Below are 12,925 nucleotides of genomic sequence, written 5' to 3' on the forward strand. Positions count from 1 at the left end.
AGGTGGCTTACAGACTTGTGTTGCCGCCGAGCTTATGAGCCGTGCATCTAGTATTTCATGTGTCCATGCTTCGGAAGTATCACGGCGATCCATCCCACGTGTTAGATTTCAGCATTATCCAGTTGGACAAGGACTTGTCCTATGAGGAGGAGTCGGTAGCTATTCTAGACAGGCAGGTTCGTCAATTGAGATCGAAGAGTTTCCCTTCTGTTCATATTCAGTGGAGAGGTCAGTCTGTTGAGGCATCGACATGGGAGTCCGAGTCCGAAATGCGGAGCTGTTATCTCCATCTTTTCTCCGACTCAGGTGCTTCCTTCTTATGTCCGTTCGAGGATGAACGGTTGTTTTAGAGGTGGAGAATGTGATGACCCAAAAGATCATCACTTGTTTTAGAAATAAATTCTGTGTTCCGAGGACTTAAAAACCTCTTTCTGACTCACCTCAATTTGCGTGCGCAGTCTGGCCACGTATCCGAAAAGCCATTATGTGAAAATAATAAATTTTGCTTTTAAAATGAATTTGAGTTGACTTCTCTCAACATTTTGGGTAAACGGACCCAGACCCGGACTCAAGATTTGACGGTCCCGGAGGGTCCGAAGGAAAATATGGGACTTGGGCGTATGCCCGGAATCGAATTCCGAGGTCCCAAGCCCGAGAAATGAATCTTTAAAGAAAATTATTTTCTGGAATATATATGAGTTTTTGGAAATGAAATATGTTTGAATTTGATGGTATCGGGCCCGTATTTTTGTTCCGGAGCCAGTACAAGTCTTATATGTGATTTAAGTTGAGCCTGTAAAATTTGGTAAGAAACGGAGGTCATATGACGTGATTCAGAACCTTAGTTGTAAAATTTGAAGCTTTGAAAGTTCTTGAGATTTTCTTTGATTTTGTTGCTAAATTCATAGTTGTTGATGTTATTTTGATGATTTAATTGCACGAGCAAGTTCGTATGATGTTTTTAGGTTAGTGTGCATGTTTGGTTTGGAGCCCCGAGGGCTCGAGTGACTTTTGGATAGGCCACGGAGTGAAATTTGGACTTAGGAAATTGCTGGTATGTTGTAGGTCTGCAGGCTTCGCGCTCGCAAATGCGAGAAAGTATCGCAAATGCAAAAGTTGACCTGGGCTGCCTTGGTCACAAATGTGACATTTATATCGCAAATGCGATGGTGACCGGAATTGCACTGGGTCGCAAATGCGACAAAATCTTCGCATTTGCGAAGTTAGCAGGTTTTGAAGGGGTTCGCAATTGCGAACCCTGGTCTCAATTGCGACATCTGCGACCTGCAAATTCATAACTTAGCCGAAAATCTTTTATTTTTCAAACTTTTTCAAAATCTAAACACCTTTGGGCGATTTTTCAAAGACAAGTACGCTTCTAAATCAATTGTAAGTCATTTTTAACTCGTTTTCATTAATCTTTAACATCGTTTTACATTATTTCAACTCAAAATCAAGGGTTTTCATAGGGGAAATTGGGTATTTTGGGTAGAACCTAGGTTTTTCAAATTTTGGAGATTTGAACCTCGATTTGGGATCCGATTTCAAAACAAAATATATATTTGGGTTCGTGGGTGAATGGGTAATCGGGTTTTGGTTCGAACCTCGGGTTTTGACCATGTGGGCCCGAGGTCGATTTTTGTCTTTTTGGGAAAAACTTTAGAAAATTTATTTTCATGCATTAGAAGTGATTCATTTAGCATTTATTGATATAGTTAAGTAACTTGTGGCTAGATACAAGCGAATTGGTGGTGGAATCAAGAGGTAAAGCGGTAGTTGAGGCTTGAATTGTGTCTGTGGCATCGAGGTAAGTGTTTGGTCTAACCTTAGCTTGAGGGATTAGGAGTTATGTCCTATTTGCTATGTGTTAGTTATTGAGTACGACGTATAGGCATGGTGACGAGTATCTATACATTGGTGTCAAGCATGACCGTGAGTCTTATGTTATGATTAATGTGACTCTATTTGTATTGTTCATGCCTTATGTGATGATTTCTATTATTTAGCAAGGCTTGTGGAAGTATATTTGTCACGACCCAAACTGGAGGGCCATGACTAGCACCCGACCATACTTGTCGAGCACCAACGTACATTTTATCTAACTTTTTTTTATTATCTTTTAGGGTTGACGAGATCAATATAAATGGTAGACCTGGATCATGGACAACCAGCAATAAAATATGACGGCATGAACATACATAGCAGGGGATGACCAGACAATCAAGAAACTATATATAATGTATGAGCTACCACGCTACCATGAAAGACTATACAACAAAAACCAGCCAACATGGCATACCAAACTATACATGAGTCGACACTTGTCTATGAGCCTCTAAATGAACATAAGTGCTGCAACATAGCTGGAACAGGGCCCCGACATACCCATAATGTCTATAACAGAAATGCATACCAAGACCACGGCAAGTCCGGAGAAGGGATCTCGCCAATCACTGCTGAACTGGACAACCTACTGTTGTGGGGGAGCTGCACCTGCCTGTCTATTAGGGCCTTGTATATACTGCCCCAATCACAAGCTATGCAATTGTCACAACTCCTTAGTCTTACTTGTTGGATAACTCAGCCCTTCCCTTGGTTCTTCAAACTCTAGGTTTTACCTTCAAATAGAACTTGAAAGAGAGGGAAAATCGATTAGGGTTTGTGTGGGATTTTTGGGAAGGAGTTGCAGGGGTTAACTTTGGTTTTGAGGGTATGAAATATGGATGAAATAACTGAGTTCATAACCCCTTAAAAGTCCTCTCTTGGCCGACTTAGGTCTTTTAATTTTGTCCTATCATTTTGGCAAGTAGGTGATGCACCTACTTGTCATCTACCAATCTGCGCAGGCTTGCTAAAATATGAATATATCTATACTCCGAGATCGTATTGACAAATGGTTTAATGAGTTGGAAACTAGACTCTTAGATCTTTAATTTGGTGGGTAGATCACCCCGTAATTCCTTGTAAATTAGGAGAAAAGCGTAGAAACATTTAACCTAATGTTTAAGTAAAATTATGAACCTAAGTTGCGACAACGTTTGTCGACTTTTGTTTCATAACTCGTTTGACTTCAAGACTTATGATACAGATATTATATGATTCAAACACCTTAATACATGAGACATGACCTTGAGTGTATTAAGAACCTCTAGGTTTACCTGAAAATACGAGTTACCACATCCTTGATTCGTTTAACTTCTAATACTTGTTAATCACCCTTGTATCACTTAAGACCAATAGGATTAACTTCTTATCACTTCAAAGGTAATTCCTTCTTGAATTTATGTTAACTAATATATGGCATGAACTAACGCGTGTGGATATGGGTTGTAACACCCTTCCCCCCTTAGGAACATTTGTCCTCGAATGTAAGGGTTCATGGGGAGTTTAAATCATCGTGGATTCCGGTCAAGTTTCTCCCATAAATAGAGAACAAACTTGCAAGCGGTTAACTCAACGTATAGCCTTACAAGAGTATGCAAAGCCCTATGGACATGTACATTATTTGCATATCGCCATTTTGTATTAAGGAAGAGTATTCTCAAGTTATTGCTTACCTCATAGAGCAATTTCACCTTCCAATGTATCATGTGTTCCACCAGCATCCTTGTTATATTCATTCTGGAATAGGTACATGTATTTAGACTTCATCTCCTCTTCTGCTTCCCATGTTATTTCTTCCATATTCTTGTTCCTCCACAATACTTTGATGGAAGCTACATCTTTTGTTCTCAGCTTGCGGACTTGTCGATCTAATATAGCCAATGGCACTTCTTCATATGATAGGTCCTCTGTAACCTGTACATCTTTGATAGGGACGACTCGAGAAGGGTCTCCAATACATTTCCTCAACATAGATACATGGAATACCGGGTGGACAAATTCCAATTCGGATGGCAATTCTAACTCATAAGCAACCTGTCTAATCCGTCGAAGAATTTTATACGGCCTGATATACCTTGGACTCAGCTTACCTTTCTTCCCAAAACACATAATACCCTTCATTGGTGAGATCCTCAGGAAAACCCAATCACCAACCTCAAACTCCAAATCATGACGTCGGATATCGGAATAAGATTTTTGCCTACTTTGTGTCGTCCTCAATCGCTCATGTATCACTTTCACCTTCTCAATAGCTTGGTGAATCAAATCTGGCCCATATAATTTTGTTTCACCGACTTCGAACCATCCAACTGGTGATTTACATCTTCTCTCGTATAGTGCCTCGTATGGGGCCATTTTAATACTGGAATGGTAGATATTATTGTAGGCGAATTCTATGAGTGGAAGATGATCATCCCAATTTCCCTTAAAATCTAGAACACATGCTCGTATCATATCTTCCAGTGTCTGAATGGTACGTTCAGCCTGTTCGTCAGTCTGCGGATGAAATGCAGTGTTGAGATTCACTTGTGTGCCTAAACCCTTCTGAAAAGACCTCCAAAAGTTAGCTGTAAATTGAGCTCATCGGTCTGATATAATAGATACCGGCACACCATGTAGCCTAACAATTTCCTTGATATACAACTTCGCATAATCTTCAGCCATGTAAGTTGTCTTAACTGGCAGAAAATGGGCACATTTTGTAAGTCGATCAATTATCACCCAGATGGAGTCAAACTTATGATAAGAGCGAGGTAATCCAATAATGAAGTCCATATTAATCACCTCCCCTTCAAGGTCGGAATCTCTATATTCTGAAGCAATCCACCGGGTTTCTGATGTTCTATCTTTACTTGTTGACAATTGGGACACTAGGCTACAAATTCTGCAATAGACTTCTTCATGTTATCCCACCAATACTGCTCCTTGACATCATGATACATCTTTGTCGAGCCGGGATGGATGGAATATCGGGATTGATGAATCTCATTCATAATCTTCTCTCGCAACCCTGCCACATTAGGCACACATAATCGGCCCTGGTATCTCAGTGCCCCATCTCTTCCAATCTCAAAATCCGTACTTTTACACTGCTGAATGCTCTATCTTAATCGTACTAAGATAGGATCTTCATATTGCCGTACTTTTACCTTGGCTACCAAAGATGATTATGATGTATTCTATACAGTAACACCAACGTCATCAGAGTCTAACAATCTGATTCTCATATTGGCTAGCTGATGAAGCTCTTTAGTCAACCCCCATCTATCTGCCTCAATATGTACTAAGCTTCCCATTGATTTACGGCTGAGAGTGTCTGCCACAACATTGGCTTTACCGGGATGATACAATATCTCGACGTCGTAGTCTTTCAATAATTCAAGCCACTTACGCTGCCTTAAATTCAACTCTTTCTGCTTGAAGATGTATTGTAAACTCTTGTGATCTGTGTAGATGTCAACATGGACGTCGTATAACTAGTGTCGCCATATCTTCAAAGCATATATTACTGCAGCCAATTCCAAATCATGGGTTGGATAATTCTTTTCATGCTTCTTCAATTGTCTTGATGCATAAGCAATCACCTTCCCACGCTGCATCAATATGCACCCCAAACCTATACCTGAGGCATCACAATATACCACATAACCTTCTGTTCCTTTAGGAAGAGTGAGCACTGGTGCGGATGTCAATCGATTCTTCAGCTCCTGAAAACTACGTTCACAAGTGTCAGATCACTGGAACTTGGTAACTTTCTGTGTTAACTTAGTCAATGGTGATGATATAGAGGAAAACCCTTCCACAAACCGCCTATAATATCCTACTAGCCCTAGGAAGCTGCGGACTTCTGATGGTGTTGTAGGTCTCGGCCAATTCTTTACTGCATCGATCTTCTGAGTGTCGACACTAATACCCTCGTCAGATATCACATGGCCAAGGAACGCTACTGAGTTCAGCCAAAATTCACATTTGGAGAGCTTAGCATCTAACTTACGATCCTGAAGCGTCTGTAATACTATCCGCAAGTGGCCCGCATGTTCCGCCTCTGAACGAGAATATACTAGAATGTCATCAATGAATACAATCACGAACACATCAAGATAGGGCCTAAATATAGTATTCATGAGATCCGTAAAAGCTACTGGGGCATTTGTTAGCCCGAACGACATCACCAAGAACTCAAAGTGCCCGTATCTTGTCCGAAAGGCCGTCTTTGGAATATCCTTCTCCTTAACCCTCACCTGATGATACCCTGAACGTAAATCAATCTTAGAGAAATACTTGGCACCCTGGAGTTGGTCAAACAGGTCATCAATTCTTGGAAGTGGATACTTGTTCTTTATAGTAGACTTATTCAACTATCGATAGTCGATACACATCCGTAACGACCCGTCTTTCTTCCGCACGAATAGGACTGGTGCACCCCAAGGTGAAGTGCTAGGCCTAATAAAGCCCTTATCCAGCAAGTCCTTCAACTGCACCTTCAACTCTCGCAACTCTGCCGGGGCCATTCTGTATGGAGGGATAGAGATCGGTTGAGTGTCAAGCAACACATCAATACTAAACTCAATCTCCCTTTCAGGAGGAAGTCCTGGGAGTTCATCTGGGAAAACATCTGGGAATTCGTTGACCACAGGGATTGATTGTAAAGTAGGCGGTTTCGCCTCCGCATCCCTAACGCGAACGAGATGATAAATGTAACCTTTTGAGATCATTTTCCTTGCCTTAAGATAGGAAATAAACCTACCTTTTGGTGTAGCAATATTCCCTTTCCATTCAATAATGGGTTCACCAGGAAATTGAAACCTAACCATCTTCGTACGGCAGTCAACATTTGCATAGCATGAGGCCAACCAGTCCATTCCCATTATCACATCAAAATCAACCATTTCTAACTCAAATAAATTTTCCGAGGTTTGACGACTACAAATCATCACAGTGCAACCTCTATATACCCTTCTAGCAATCACAGAATCTCCTATCGGACTAGATACCGCAAGGGGTTTACTTATCAATTCAGGTTCAATGCCAAACTTATTAGCCACAAAGGGTGTAACATATGATAATGTAGATCCCGGATCAATCAGCGCATATACATCATAAGAAAACACAGATAAAATACCTGTAACAACATCTGGAGACGACTCGAGATCCTGTCGACCTACTAGAGCATAGGTTCGATTTTGACCACCCCTCAAACTTGGCACTACACCTCTACCTCTACCACGATATGTCGACTGCTGAAAACCCCGTGCTGGAGGTCGAACTGATGAGGAAGAAGCAGACAAAGATCCAGTCGGCTGAGCCATACCTTCACCTCCCATGTTAGGACAATCCTGTATCATATGGCCAGGCTGTCCGCAAGAATAACATGCATCAGAACCTCGACGGCACAGTCCAAAGTGGGCCTTGCCGCAATGATCACAACGTGGTGTTCTAGGTCTCGTCTGACTAGTATCCCTGTGATGTTGCGAGCCTGATGCCTGCGAACTCTGACATGGACCAGAATGGGTAAATCAATCATATTGAGGCCTCTGAAACTGTGGAGGAGCACTAGCTACAGGTGGTGCCGAACTCCTCGAAGACTAGGGCCTGACGCTGCCTCTGAAGTCATTAGAATACCTTGCAAATCTCGCCCTCTTATGATGGCCCCTATCCTGCTCCCTATCTGCCCTCTGCTGGCGCTTACGATCCTCTAGGGTTTGGGCATAAGCCTGAATACGGGAAATATCCATGCCCTCCACCAAGGAGGCTGTCGTGCACTCATTTATCAGATGTGGTCCCAATCCGTTCATGAACAAATGCACCCTATCACTCATCTCTGCCACCATATGGGGAGAATACGTTGCTAAAGAATCGAACTGCATACTGTACTCTCGCACACTCATATTACCTTGTCAAAGGTTCAAGAACTTATCAGCTCTAGCTCATCGTATCTCAACTGGCAAGTAGTGACGAAGAAAGGCCTCAGAAAATTCCTTCCACACAGCTGGAGGAGCGTTCGAACCCCTGGATCTCTCCCAACTATCATACCAGAGAACTGCTAAATCCCGTAGCCGATAAGAAGCCAACTCTACTGCCTCTGTATCACTAACATGCATAACCCGAAGTGTACGATGAACCTGGTCAATAAAAGTTTGTGGGTCCTCCTTGGGGTCTGATCCGGTAAACACTGGAGGGTCTAAATTAATAAAATCACGAACTCTCGTACTAACTGGTTTCTCAGCAGCACCTGTATTCTGCCTCTGAGCCTGAGCAGCTACCAAGCTAGTCAATAACTGCAAAGCACTCCGCATATCCTGGTCTGTAGTGCCAGACGGAGGAACTGGAGGTGCTGGGTGCCTCCTAATATCCTCTGGAGGAGACGGGGTAGATGAGGTATGAGACGGCATCTCACTCTGAGCCTCACTTTGGCCTGCTCTAGCTTGGGGCACCTGACTGGTACCCTCTCCCGCAGCTGTATCAAGCCATCTACTAATTGTTTGCTTCCTAGTCGAAGGCATCGCTGAAAGCGAAAAGTAGCAAAGTCAACCCCATTGGCCTCCACTATCCCCATGTTCCTGATAACCTCATGACAGTTGTCTAGATAAACCTGGGGATCCTTGGAAGATGTACCGCTGAAGTTAGTAGTGAAGAGCTTGGTGAAGCTGTCCAATCTCCACAAAATATCGGCATACATATGTCACGACCCAAACTGGAGGGCCATGACTAGCACCCGACCATACTTGCCGAGCACCAACGTACATTTTATCTAACTTTTTTTATTATCTTTTAGGGTTGACGAGATCAATATAAATGGTAGACCTGGATCATGGACAACCAGCAATAAAATATGACGGCATGAACATACATAGCAGGGGATGACCAGACAATCAAGAAACTACATATAAGGTATGAGCTACCACGCTACCATGAAAGACTATACAACAAAAACCAGCCGACATGCCATACCAAACTATACATGAGTCGACACTTGTCTATGAGCCTCTAAATGAACATAAGTGCTGCAACATAGCCGGAACAGGGCCCCGACATACCCATGATGTCTATAACAGAAATGCATACCAAGACCACGGCAAGTCCGGAGAAGGGATCTCGCCAATCACTGCTGAACTGGACAACCTACTGTGGTGGGGGAGCTGCACCTGCCTGTCTATTAGGGCCTTGTATATACTGCCCCAATCACAAGCTATGCAATTGTCACAACTCCTTAGTCTTACTTGTTGGATAACTCAGCCCTTCCCTTGGTTCTTCAAACTCTAGGTTTTACCTTCAAATAGAACTTGAAAGAGAGGGAAAATCGATTAGGGTTTGTGAGGGATTTTTAGGGAGGAGTTGCAGGGGTTAACTTTGGTTTTGAGGGTCTGAAATATGGATGAAATAACTGAGTTCATAACCCCTTAAAAGTCCTCTCTTGGCCGACTTAGGTCTTTTAATTTTGTCCTATCATTTTGGCAAGTAGGTGATGCACCTACTTGTCATCTACCAATCTGCGCAGGCTTGCTAAAATATGAATATCTCTATACTCTGAGATCGTATTGACAAATGGTTTAATGAGTTGGAAACAAGACTCGTAGATCTTTAATTTGGTGGGTAGACAACCCCGTAATTCCTTGTAAATTAGGAGAAAAGCGTAGAAACATTTAACCTAATGTTTAAGTAAAATTATGAACCTAAGTTGCGACAACGTTTGTCGACTTTTGTTTCATAACTCGTTTGACTTCAAGACTTATGATACGGATATTATATGATTCAAACACCTTAATACATGACCTTGAGTGTATTAAGAACCTCTAGGTTTACCTGAAAATACGAGTTACCACATCCTTGATTCGTTTAACTTCTAATACTTGTTAATCACCCTTATACACCCTTGTATCACTTAAGACCAATAGGATTAACTTCTTATCATCTCAAAGGTAATTCCTTCTTGAATTTATGTTAACTAATATATGGCATGAACTAACGCGTGTGGATATGGGTTGTAACACCCTTCCCCCCTTAGGAACATTCGTACGTTGGCTTAAGTTGTAAAATGATTTGTGGAAGTATATTTGGCAATTGAACCTTCTACAGCATTGGCTCAAACTATGAATTGAGTTATGAAGTAAATGTGAAAAAGAAAAGAGGATTATGATATTATCTCCCTTGCCGGAATGTTGTTATTTTAATATTATTTCCCTTGCCGGGATGTTATTATTTTGATCTTGTTTCCCTTGCCGGGATATGATTGTTGTACTATTGTTCCCTTGACCATTTTATTGTGAATTTGTTGATTCCCTTGCCCTTATTGCTTTGTGATTGTTGTTTGGGTGAGGAAGAGTGTTAAAGCACGAAGGGTGACGCTGTGTATGATTTTTGTGAGGAAGAGTGTAAAGCACGAAGGGTGATGCCGTGTATGATATTTGTGAGAGAGTGTAGAAGCACGAAGGGTGATGTCGTACCGCACGATGTACAATTCCATGCCATGATATGAGCGTTAATGTATGAAGGATAATTCCGTGCTATGATTATGTGAGGTAAAAGCACGAAGGGTGATGTTGTTCCTATTTTATTGATTTTATGGCGAGGACTAGAGTAAAAGCACGAAGGGTGATGTCGTGCACTTGTCTTTGATTTTCCTGATTTCTATTGATAATTGAGTTACGGTGTTCTTTACATTTAACTGTTGATTTCTGTTGCTATTTGTTGTCCCCCACAGCATGATTTTCCCTTCCTATCTTTAGTTGTAAAGTTTTGCTTTTATTGTTCTGTTTTATATGAATTAACTACACAGGTTTATTTGGTAGTCTGGTCCTAGCCTCGTCACTACTTCGCCGAGGTTAGTCTAGGCACTTACCAGCACATGGGGTCGGTTGTGATGATACTACACGCTGCACTGTGTGCAGATTCCGGTGCAGCAGCTTTCGGAACGCAGTGAGGGTGCTGTCTTCAGTCCATTCAGGCGACCCGAGGTAGTCCTGCAGGGGTCTGCAGGCCTTGGCGTCTCCTTCTATCCTTTCATCCTGTTTCATTTATGTATTTTCGAGACAGTATTGTATTTATTTTTCGGACTCTTATTTGTAGTAATCCTAGACCGTCTGTAAAATTATGACATCAGTTCTGGGTAGTCTTTGTTTAAGAAATTGTATTGAAAATATTTAAATGGTTTTATTTTGTTCTTCCACTTATTTAAATTCCGCTATTTATATAATGTTGGTTCATAATTGTTAAAGGATTAAAAATGGGAAAAAGGTAAATAATTCAAATGGTTGGCTTGTCTAGCTTTCACTAGTAGGCACCATTACGACTCCCAAGGGTGAAAAATTCGGGTCGTAACAACCAATCATCTCTAATGCCACTATTATCTTATTACTATTACATAACCATCATATCCAGCTGCCTCAACCAATCATGACCTTCATCAACCACTACCTTAAAACCATCATCATTGACCACTTTGTTACCACCATCACTAAATTTTAGAGCCTGCTTTTTCAAATAAATAATTTTTATAAGATCACGTAAATTAAGATTTGCTTTATTATGAATAAATAATTAGTTAGTATTATTTTATTTAAATTTTAAATTTATTAATTTTAAATAAAGATAATATATATATTGTAGACAATAAATTTGCGTCGAGAAAATAAAATCAAGACCGAAAATATTGCAACAATCATAGTATTTGATTTCAAATAATATGAGTGTACAATCTCTATGAATCCTGTGATTCTTCTTCTCAATAGTAAATAAACTCAAGGGCCTTTGATCTTGATCTTGAATATGTAGTTGTTGCCCCGAACGATGATCTTGAATTCAATCAGCACGAACTTTGATTTGAACTCGTACTCCTTGAATGTTGATTTGTTCTTTGTTCTTGATCTTAACTTGATTTCTTGAACTTGAACTTGATTGCTTGAAGCTTGAAACTTGTAGAGAAATTTGCGGCATTTGATCCATGAGCTCTCTCTTGCTTCTTGTTATAACTTCTGGTGTCTTTTCTAGGTTATGAAGACCCATATTTAGAGTTGTGGGAGGGAAGAGTTATGATAAGAACAAACTCTTTCCGACAAATCAAATTAAAGTGTGACAAGGCCGCATTTGATTATCCAGAACATGTCACTTGCACACGTGCGCGGTTTCATTGGCCTTTTAATGTGACTTGGCATGCCTTGTCATTTTGACACATGGCATGATCCTATTGTCTCTCCCATTTGACTTGGTATGCCATGTCATTTCACGCGTGACACCAAGCTGGGCCTCTAGAAAGATGATATCTTGGGCCTAATGAAGTGGGCTCATCATTTGTAGGCCAATTATATTGGATTTATATAATTAATCCACTTATATTAGCTCATAATATTTATTGAAAAAATTTCAAAACCACTATGTTTTAGTGATTATTAGCTTGTTATAGCTACCCTTTACTAAATTACTTCCTATAGGTATGTTTTCAGTTGTTATAGACTGTATTCGATATATATTTGCTACTATATTCATGAATATAGTTGCAAAACTCGGCAGAAAATAGGGGAGTCCAGCTAAGCAGAGAATGTATTCGACTGTATTCGCGAGCTGTATTCGTGAATACTGTAAAGGAATTTGCGGGAGAAAAGGGTCTTGAGCTGTTTAAAAACGGTAAGTGAATCAATTAGCGCGATAGACTCCTAATATAACTCAAAAAACTCAATTATAACATACAAAATTTGTATTTCCAATTATAGAAAAGATTCTCAACAGAAAAATATCCCAAAAAGAAAGCAATCTTTAAAGATTCAATCCATCCTTTTTTTAGTGGTATCTTTACTAAAATATTTTTTAGTGGTATCTTTATAAATAGATTTATATATTAAAATTATATAATTGCATTCAGTATAGTTAAATACATAAAAATACATTGAATACATGAAGTATAGCAGGTCATCTATAGTGCAAAAATATATGAATACATACTGCAGATACATTTGAATACATATATACATCTGAATACATAAATTATATTAATTAAAAAAATATATGAATACATTCATGGAATACAGTGAGAAGTGAATACAATGAA

Source organism: Nicotiana tabacum, chromosome 1 (assembly GCF_000715075.1).
Source record: "Nicotiana tabacum cultivar K326 chromosome 1, ASM71507v2, whole genome shotgun sequence".
Classification (NCBI taxonomy): Eukaryota; Viridiplantae; Streptophyta; class Magnoliopsida; order Solanales; family Solanaceae; genus Nicotiana; species Nicotiana tabacum.